Source organism: Megascapheus bottae, chromosome 21 (genome assembly GCF_031878675.1).
Source record: "Megascapheus bottae isolate mThoBot1 chromosome 21, mThoBot2.hap1, whole genome shotgun sequence".
Lineage (NCBI taxonomy): Eukaryota > Metazoa > Chordata > Mammalia > Rodentia > Geomyidae > Megascapheus > Megascapheus bottae.
In genome coordinates, this window is record NC_143529.1 from 30,407,498 (window position 1) to 30,416,730 (window position 9,233).

The following is a 9,233-nucleotide window of genomic DNA, read 5'->3' on the forward strand; positions in this document are numbered from 1 at the left end:
CAAAGTAGATGTAATGTAAAACATGCAATTTCAACCATTTTAAGTATAGTTTTGTCACATTAAACACACCACATTATTGGGCAACCATTGTCACCATCCTTTTAAAGAGCTTTCTCAATTTCTCCCAAGAGAAACGAAGGCCTCACTGATTTTTATGACAAGTTCCTCAACACTTAACTGTCAATTTTGTCTCCCTCTTTAGAAATCTTTGACTCTTTTCTTCATTTATACCCTTTGTATTCCTCTCTGAAGAGCAGCCACTAGAGAAACTGACTTGCAGATTAGTTTTCCATCACTTTTTTAGAGAGGCTATGATAGTTATAATTTGTACCAGTTATTTTCAAGAAACTGAGGTGGCTTAGCTTCTTGCTCCTGGGAAGCTCCTTAGATTCACAGCTGGTCGTGTGGGGGACTGTGTTAAGACCCTAAGAATAATTAACAATTGTCTGCATCATTCATCGTATTAAAAAAAAGCTTGGACTTTTTTTGTGATTCCAATAAATGAACCCTCACTCCTGACTGACCATAAGTCAAGATTCTGACAAGTCTGATATCTTCCAGACTTAGGTTTCTGCCTGCTGTTAAAATCCCTCCAGACAAGCTGCCTGCCTGCCCTGCCCAGACATTGCAGGATCCCCAGAGACCTATGCCTGAGCCATGACACTGTGCCTTTATCCCTACACCTTGCTGTCACAGCCCCCTCCTCTGTATAACCAGTACCTGGATCTTTTGTAACTACCTGTCTTGCCCAAATGGAGCTTACTTATCTGTGGTGCTTCACCACCGTCTTGTTTATCTTGCTGAAACAGATACCTATGTTCTATTACTTGCCATCATTCACATTCCTCAGTGAGGCTGAGACTCTTGGCTTAACAGTAATTGAGATAGTATGTCTCAAAAAGAATGACAAAATCATTTCCTAGTAACTCCAAAGCACAGGGTTCTTCCCACTTGGAAGGCATGCATCTAAATACTAGTTCTTTATGTTTTTATACAACATGGTATCCATATCCCTCAGCTGCTCAGGTACACCCTGCCTTCCTGTTGGGATGGTTCAGTGTAGCTAGCCCCTGTGTGAACAAAGCAAAGGTGAAACCTGTAAATTCCACCTCACTATCTTAGCAAACACTGGCTGTGCCCTGACTACTTGCTTTTCTGTGTGTCAGCTGAACCTGAAATGAAGCCCTTGGTAGGCCCTGCTGACAGCCACCTGTGGAGGATCATGAGCTGCCCAGAGATATGAAATAAATTTGTATTCTGATGTACCACTTTCTTTTTGTCTTCCATTGGATCAACCAACATTTTACTCTAATAAATGCAACACAATTAGAAATGACTATCTGATCCGGTTTTTTTTAAAGTCAATTTTCTTCATTCATCCATAGGTTAAAATATACTACTACAGGTCAAATTCATTCAAATAGGAAATCATTAAAATATTATGCATGCTATAAGTTAATCAAACTCCTGTATTGTCCTTTGCCTCACATAGCCAAGCTTTCCTAGGACTAAGGATGGGGAAAGTGGAGACATTTCTCAGATGACATCTACTCGTTCTCAGTCAGATAATGAACTGTAGTCAACTTGATTTTCTAAATATAATGGTAATTGATTATCTTTCAATAGGTATGATTGATTATATGCTGATGCAAGAACCAAATGATTTGTTGAAGGAATCTGATTAGCCACATTATCTTGGGTAGATATTTCATAGGAATATTCAAAACCAGTGTTGGAGTCTCTTTGGGGTGCAGACAATAGATAAAACAGAAGACATTAAATAAAACTGAAGAGGTAAATATCTAATGCCAAGAGTATGCTGATGCGATGTTCACTTTAAAGGTTTAGCAATTCTTTAAGCGTGATCTCCATAGAACAACAACAACAAAAACCCATCATGTACTCTATTAGTAATTCACCATCAGATAAGAACCAAAGGGCAGGGCAGGAAAGATGGTGCATGACAAGGATTCTCTGCCCAACCTTAAGGACCTGGCATTTCTCAGGAACCAGTTGGAGTGCCTGCAGCAGTGTGTGGTAAATGAGGTCAACGGTGGGATTATCCTCCCCATTCTTCAAGGGATTCCTGGCTGGCTATGTGGCGGCCAAACTGAGGGAATCAGCCTTATTGGGCTTTGCAGTGGGCACTTGCACTGGTATCAAAGCAACTGAGACATTTGCTGTGCCCAGTGTGGAGAAGACATTGAAGGACTATCTTCGGTCATTCTGCCTGGGGCCTGACTAGCTTTGGATCCCGTGGAAGAGGCCGGATGAATAACCAGGCCCTGGAGGTGGAGATTTTCAATCACCACATGCTCTACCCATCCCCATTTGCTGCCTCCACTTGATGTGCCACCTTTATCCGCCTTCTTTTCCTCCTCCATGGCTCTAACCACCCCCTGCTGATCTATCTGCAGTTTTGCATGGACCCCAGTTCCTACCAGGCACTGAGCAAGGTCAAGATCAGAAGCACAGCCCTGTTTTACTGCCAGGGATAACCAGTGCCACCACCCAAGGCCGGAGAGCCTTGCTATGCAATACAAACCTACCCATGTTCAGCTGACAGACCTACCAAGGCGTTAACCCCCCCCATTCCCTCGACTCCCCAGGGAAACAGAGACAGACCTAAGGAATGAGGAAGAACCACACCTCACCGGATTGAATGGAAGAGTCTAGTGAAAGACAGAGGAGTTCAAATAAACTACAGATTTTAAGTTTGAAACTCAGTTACCTGTATCTAGCAATCCTGCACTAGCATGAAACATGAAAACATATGCACAAATGTCTTGCATTTGCCTTAAAAGAATTTCCATAAAGCCTCTATAGTAAATACATATATATGCATACATGAACATATAAATGCAGATAAGATTGCATATATGATTATAAAAATTGGGAGAAATACGGTCAACTTTTGTAAAAATGGAATAAGGACTGAGTGATGAAGACTAAAAATTCAAAAAACACCATCTTTTTCTTGATCCTAAACTTTCACTCTCACACCTACCAAATTTTGTTTTTCTGAATGTCAGCGTATCAGTTTGAGAAATTACAATGGAAACTTATAAAAATGTCTCTTTATCAAACCAACTACCTTATAGCAAATATTTTTAGGCTTTTCCTCACTCATTTAACTCACAGTTTGGGTTTAGCTCAACTACACTATGCCCACACTGTTAAATATACATTGACACTTGTGATAAAGAAACAAACATGAGTTGATCCAGTCATCTAGCGCTGACAGACTGTCGTTATTCTGATGCACATAGAAATGTACATTTTGGAAGCTCATAGCACATGTCCTCCTTGATTCAGGTTCATTGTTTATTATCACATGAACATTTCTCTGATATATTTTTAGTAAAATGTGTTATCCTAGACTGATCATATGTTCACAGATTGTGGAGAGCCTGTGAAAGACTTTCTACTGTACTTCCTTTTGGCCAAAATCCCTTCTGGTACCTGGTATTCCTGCAGAGAAAACCGCAACATGGAGACAGATGGTGTGGCCACATGGGGGAGAGACTGTCTGCAAAATTGAGAGTTTTGCTCTAGGGGAGTTGTTGAGAAATGAACAAGTCCACCCTCTATATGAAAATGTAACAAAAAGTATAAAAGAATATCAGTGTTGAAGTTCACTTGTTGGGATTTTACTGGTAACTTAGAACCACACGGGCATGTGATTGTGCCAAAGAAAAAGATAACTTCAAGTTATCCACACGGTGAATGAGGGCTTACTGTTCAAACCCCAGAGACTTCAGACATGAGACTTTGCCGGAGGTAGTTTGATACACAGCAACTCAAGGGCAGGTGGCCTGGTGCATTCCTTCCTTCCTGAGTGAGAGAATAACAAGCAGTCGTATGTTCACTGGGGATTATCTGTCAGAGGAAAATGACACCTGACTGGTATTTATTCTATGTGTGCTTCATGATGTCCTTATTTTCATCCAGGCACTAAAATTACAATTGAATTAGTTTTCTTTTATTGAACAAAAAGAATTAAATCTGCTTTTGCCTCACTGTCTTGAATTTCTCCTCTGTGATTTTGTACCTTCCCTGGAGTGAGAAGAGGTTTGCTAAATTGGAATTTGTTTACTTTTCCCAAGTGAGCTGCTATCCGTAGGCTTTTTCCCTAGAATATTTTCTTTTTTTTATAGCACTAATGTACATGCTTATTCTTATAAAACAGCCATGTTAATTGGATTTTTATAACACAAAAACATCTGATAGAAGCCAGACTAGCTACAAAGAAGTCTTTGAAATAATTAATCAAATACCTTCTGTTCTTCTATTCATATGCACAGGTTACTAATTTGACTGAATTTGGATCACCTAATTTAGGGACTGTCAATCATTTCAGTGATGCACAATGTTAATTTTGATTAGGGATAGTTATAAGTAAATAAATAAGCAATTCATAATCAAAACAACTGCTACAACAATTGATAATTAAATGTTGTTTCTTATTTTTCCCAATAGTATATACAATATTGTTCTTGGCAGCAGATACTACTGAAATTCCAGATTCCACCAGTGATTAATGTTCCTTGGATAGGCAGGGCATTTCACCCCCAGTCCCAAAGGCTTCAAGCTTATCATTCTGGCAGTAGTTGAAGTATTTGCTTTCAAGATCTGACATAATGATTTTACATAAAGATCTTACAAGATGTTATATAATGATATATATGAAGTAGGGATTTAAAAGAATATACATATTCTAAATGCATACATTCGAGTCTCAACCCAGAATAATTAACTTAAAATGAATCAGATTTAAATATTCACAGCATCATTGGCTTTTGCACTTAGTGTAGATGAAGTATAGCTTCATAAAGTATTACTTTAGTTTTACTGTTAAATTGACGTCATTTTATACAATCATTCAATTGGTTGAGGAGTTTGGCTGTTTGAAAATTATACAAAGGCACAAGGTTGAAAATTAGAAAAAGCCCAGACAAAGAGCCACGATGTGCCAAATTCTGATATCTCTTGCTTAGCTCTGTAGTGCTGGGTCTTTCTATTTTTGGTGAAATGTAATTCCTTCAAGCAATGGCAATTATGTTTCCATGGAGTTTCTGTGGCAGTATATCTCAATGAGATAAATATTTGTGTTCCACACAATTCATGTTGAAGGCCAAATCCCAATAAGATAGTATTTGCAGGTAGGACTGTCTGGAAAGTAATGAGGTCATGAGAATGGAGGCCTCATAAATAGGATTAAAGTTTGTACATAAGAAGGTCAGAAAGCTTTCTGGTTCTTTCCACAATGTGTGTATACAATGAAAAGATGGACATTCAACTCAAAAGAAGTCTCTCACAAGAAACTTGTGATACTGGCACTCTGATTTTAGACATCCAATCTCTGGAGCCATAAGAAATGTTTATCTCTTACAAGTCATCTGATCTACCTTAACTTGTTAGAGAATGCTAAACTAAGATGATGTGATTTTTCTTTTCTTTTTTTGTGGGTCATGGAACTTGAACTCTGGGCCAGGGCACTGTCCCTAAGCAATTCAGCTCAAAGCTACCATCCTACCCCTTGGCCTGGGCGTTGTTCTGCTCAAGGCTACCTCCCTATTGCTTGAGCCACAGTGCCATTTCCGGTTTCCTCCTGATGAACTGGAGATTAGAGTCTCACCGGCCTTGTAGTGTGCCCAGACTGACTTTGAACTGCAAACCTCAGATCTCAGCCTCCTTCGTAGCTAGGATTACAGGCATGAACCACGATGCCTGGAAAACCCATATGCTTCTAAAGAATGTTTATTGTATTTAACTTTTAGAATAATCTTTATAAAATACAAAATAATCTGGTAGACTATAGATACAAAATTTATAACAAGCCTTATCCCCTAGTTTATCCATTAAATGAACAATAGGTAATTCCCAAAATATTGTTTTCTAGTATTTTTTGGCCAGATATATGTTGATATCATATTCAAGAAAGTAATGGAATCCATTCCACATACTTTTAATCTTGATTGCTGAGGCTTGGATTCAGGATCTCATGTGTGTCAACGACTATTCTACCACTAAGTGCAATTCTGAAGACCACGTATATTATTGATCATGCTTCTTTCATTTTGCTTTATTTACAATAACTTCTCAAATCATGATTTTTAAATTGCAGACTCATATTAGAAGTTACCTTATTTTTTAATTTTTGCCAATCATGGGGACTGAACTCAGGGCCTGAGTACTGTCCTTGGACTTTCTCAAGGCTAGAACTCTACCACTTGAGTCACAGCACCACTTCCAGCTTTTTACTGTGTATGTGGTATCGAGGAATTGAACCCAGGTCTTTGTGCATGCTGGGCAAGCACTTTTACCACTAAGCCAAATTCCCAGCCCTAAAAGTTAACTTATGTTTGATAAAAATAATTCATCTATTTTATGTAGATTTTAATTTACAAATAACTGAAAAAAATCTGGGGATCTTCTTTATTTTAATCTATTTTTATTGAAAAGATATTTTACATAAGGGTTATAGTCACACTAGGTCAGGTAATGAGTATTTCTTTATAAACAGTGTTACCTCTTCTCTCATTTTCTCCATGCTTTTTAACTCTTACCTCCCCTCCTTCTCATATATATGTATATAATATACATACATATATATATAAATGGTTCTCTATCTTACTGGAAAAAAGATTAAATTTTCCTTGTATATATTTTTAACCTTCCTATATGAATTGTAATATTGTATTCATAGAGATGTTGCCAATTTTTAACCCCAAATAGCTGTTTATATTCAAGTAAGATTTAATTATAATCACTTAAATTTTTTTCCACTTTCAAACATGTAAAGTGATATTTCAAACATTTTCATTATTTTAGGTAAGCTATACACATTAGTGTCTTTGTTACAGGCACGTGATGTGACTTTATTTAACTTATCTTATTTAACTTGCCTACAACTGCCTTTTATCCATTTCCCATTTCCTCCTGTGACTTTTAGGTAGTAAGAAATATTTATATCAGTAATGTTCTTTCCGATTTATTTTTGGTGGGTCCTTTTCAACTAATAACTAACTTTAAAATCTATTATTTTGTCTATAGTCCAAAAATATAAGCTGTTAATTACCAAAACAGACAAAAATCTAATAAAGAAATATCTGTTCATAGAGAATGGAAGGGAAGGGAGAAAACAAAATAATTGGGAGGGGTCAGGGGAGGGAAATGGGAACAAAAACTTGAGAAGGGGTATCAATGGTGAAAACTTATGCACCTACTACCTGATGAATGTAACTGTAACCCCTCTATACATTATCCCAACAATAATTTTTTTTAAAAGTGGGGGAAAGAAATATCTGTTCAACCACTAGACATGCAAATTAAAAAGAAAATCTTGATCTGTAACTCACACTATACACAAACACTAAATTGAAATAGGCCCAGGAATCCATCAAGAGCTAAAGCCTTAAAGGAAAACATAATGTATTTCCTAACCTCATAATAGTCCATTTTCTTTCAAATAACACAGAAAGCAGTATCTGTAAAAGAAAAATTTATAATCTATACTTCACAAAAGTTAATGACATTCCATCAGATAATGACATGATTAAGTAAATGAAAAGGAAATCTGTAGATTGTGAGAAAACACAAGTCATCTACTTGGCTTAGGGCTGATAACCTAGACACTGAACAATTTCTCAGGGCATATTTTTAAGTCTACAGGAGGTCACTGATATCTTTTTGTAAGTAAAGATGAGAAATATTGCTGAATATTCTGCAGCGTATAAGGCATTACCCCACAACAAAGATTTATTTAGCCCCAATAACAAGAGTTTACGAACATTTCTGTTGAATTTCTTCTACTTGTAGATGAATTCTTTATTATTAGCATCCCAGTCAGCAGGTATGTTTTATTCAGTAATCTTGTCTAAAGATCACTCCATGAACAGAGATTTTATTTTAAATTCAGATTTTTTTTCATTTCCAAGCGTTCTAATATTAATGTCCCCTGATCTTTCTTCTTATTCTTATGTAGTGTTTCTCTCTGATCATTACAAGGTTTAAACACACTCATTTTAAAATCATTTCCATACTTTATTCATTTCATTTTTCTAGGACGGAATTAATCTCCCAGTTGTTGGTTGTCTTGGGGAACGTTGGTTCTTTACTCTCTGTTTCAATATTTTTGGTTGTAGATCAGTACTGAATGGATGTCATTCTTCCCTTTCCTTTCTTCCATTCTTCTACTCTCACTAGCTAGTCCTCTCCTGTAACAGTGTTTAAGAGTTTCTTGAAGTAGAATAAACGGTCTGAAGAAGGATAGATTCTGGGGCTAGATGTTACACTAACTTGTTGGATTTTTCCCATGGCAATACTGAAAACAATGTTGATCAACTCCCTGAATGCAAGAGCAACATGACCTGAACTGGCATATAATTATAACTATGGCCCAGTTCCCAGCTCTGGCTGGATCTAGCTTGTTTTCCAAATCTCAAGGAGATGGACTATTCAGCCCTCAGATTTAAAGAATGAGGACCCCTGTAGTGTACACTATTACATAATAGTGCACACATTGATCGTTTCCAGTCTACTTGGAACTTTAAATTCCATTTTTATGTGTTCCTTTCCTTTGTCTCTACAGCTGATAGGCAATCGTTTTTTTTAAATTTTACTATTAGATCATGTGCCTGAGGAACTCTCAAATGTATAAATGTATGCATTATATATATATATATTTACTCTTCACTAAGTCAGATAGAGAATATAAATGTTTATGTGCATAATCTATGTACTCTATCTTTGTGTGTACATTTGTTAGATTCCTTTGTGTACCTGGTCCAATAATTCTGCTCCATTATATTGACATTCAAGTCTGTGTCTTACTTTTTCATATGAGTGTACTCCACAGGTGTCTACTAATCTTAATAGAATCAGCTTCTCTTCTGACAGTGTGTATTTAGGGTGGGTAGACAAGCCAAGTCCTTGCTGTGCTTATGGAAAAGGGAGGGGAACTTTCCAGGGCAGAGAAATTTAAGCCTCACAGAATTGTGCAAACCATGACACAAGTCAACAGACCCTATTAAATTGCTTTATATTATGTAATTTTTTGTGTCAACCCTTGAACATAGTCCCAGTCCTTGTGCCAAGAAGTGAACTTAGAGCTTGGGTGTTGTCCCTGAACTTCTTTGCTCAAGGTTGGCACTCTACCACTTGAGCCACAGCACCACTACCAGCATTTTGGTAGTTAATTGGAGGTAGGAGTTTCACAGAGTTTCTTTCCC

General features: G+C 37.1%; 1 pseudogene; it reads left to right on the forward strand.

Moving 5' to 3' along the window:
• Positions 1-1,953: 1,953 nt before the first annotated feature.
• LOC150048862 (SLC35A4 upstream open reading frame protein pseudogene) lies at positions 1,954-2,245 on the forward strand (annotated as a pseudogene).
• The last annotated feature ends 6,988 nt before the right edge of the window (positions 2,246-9,233 follow it).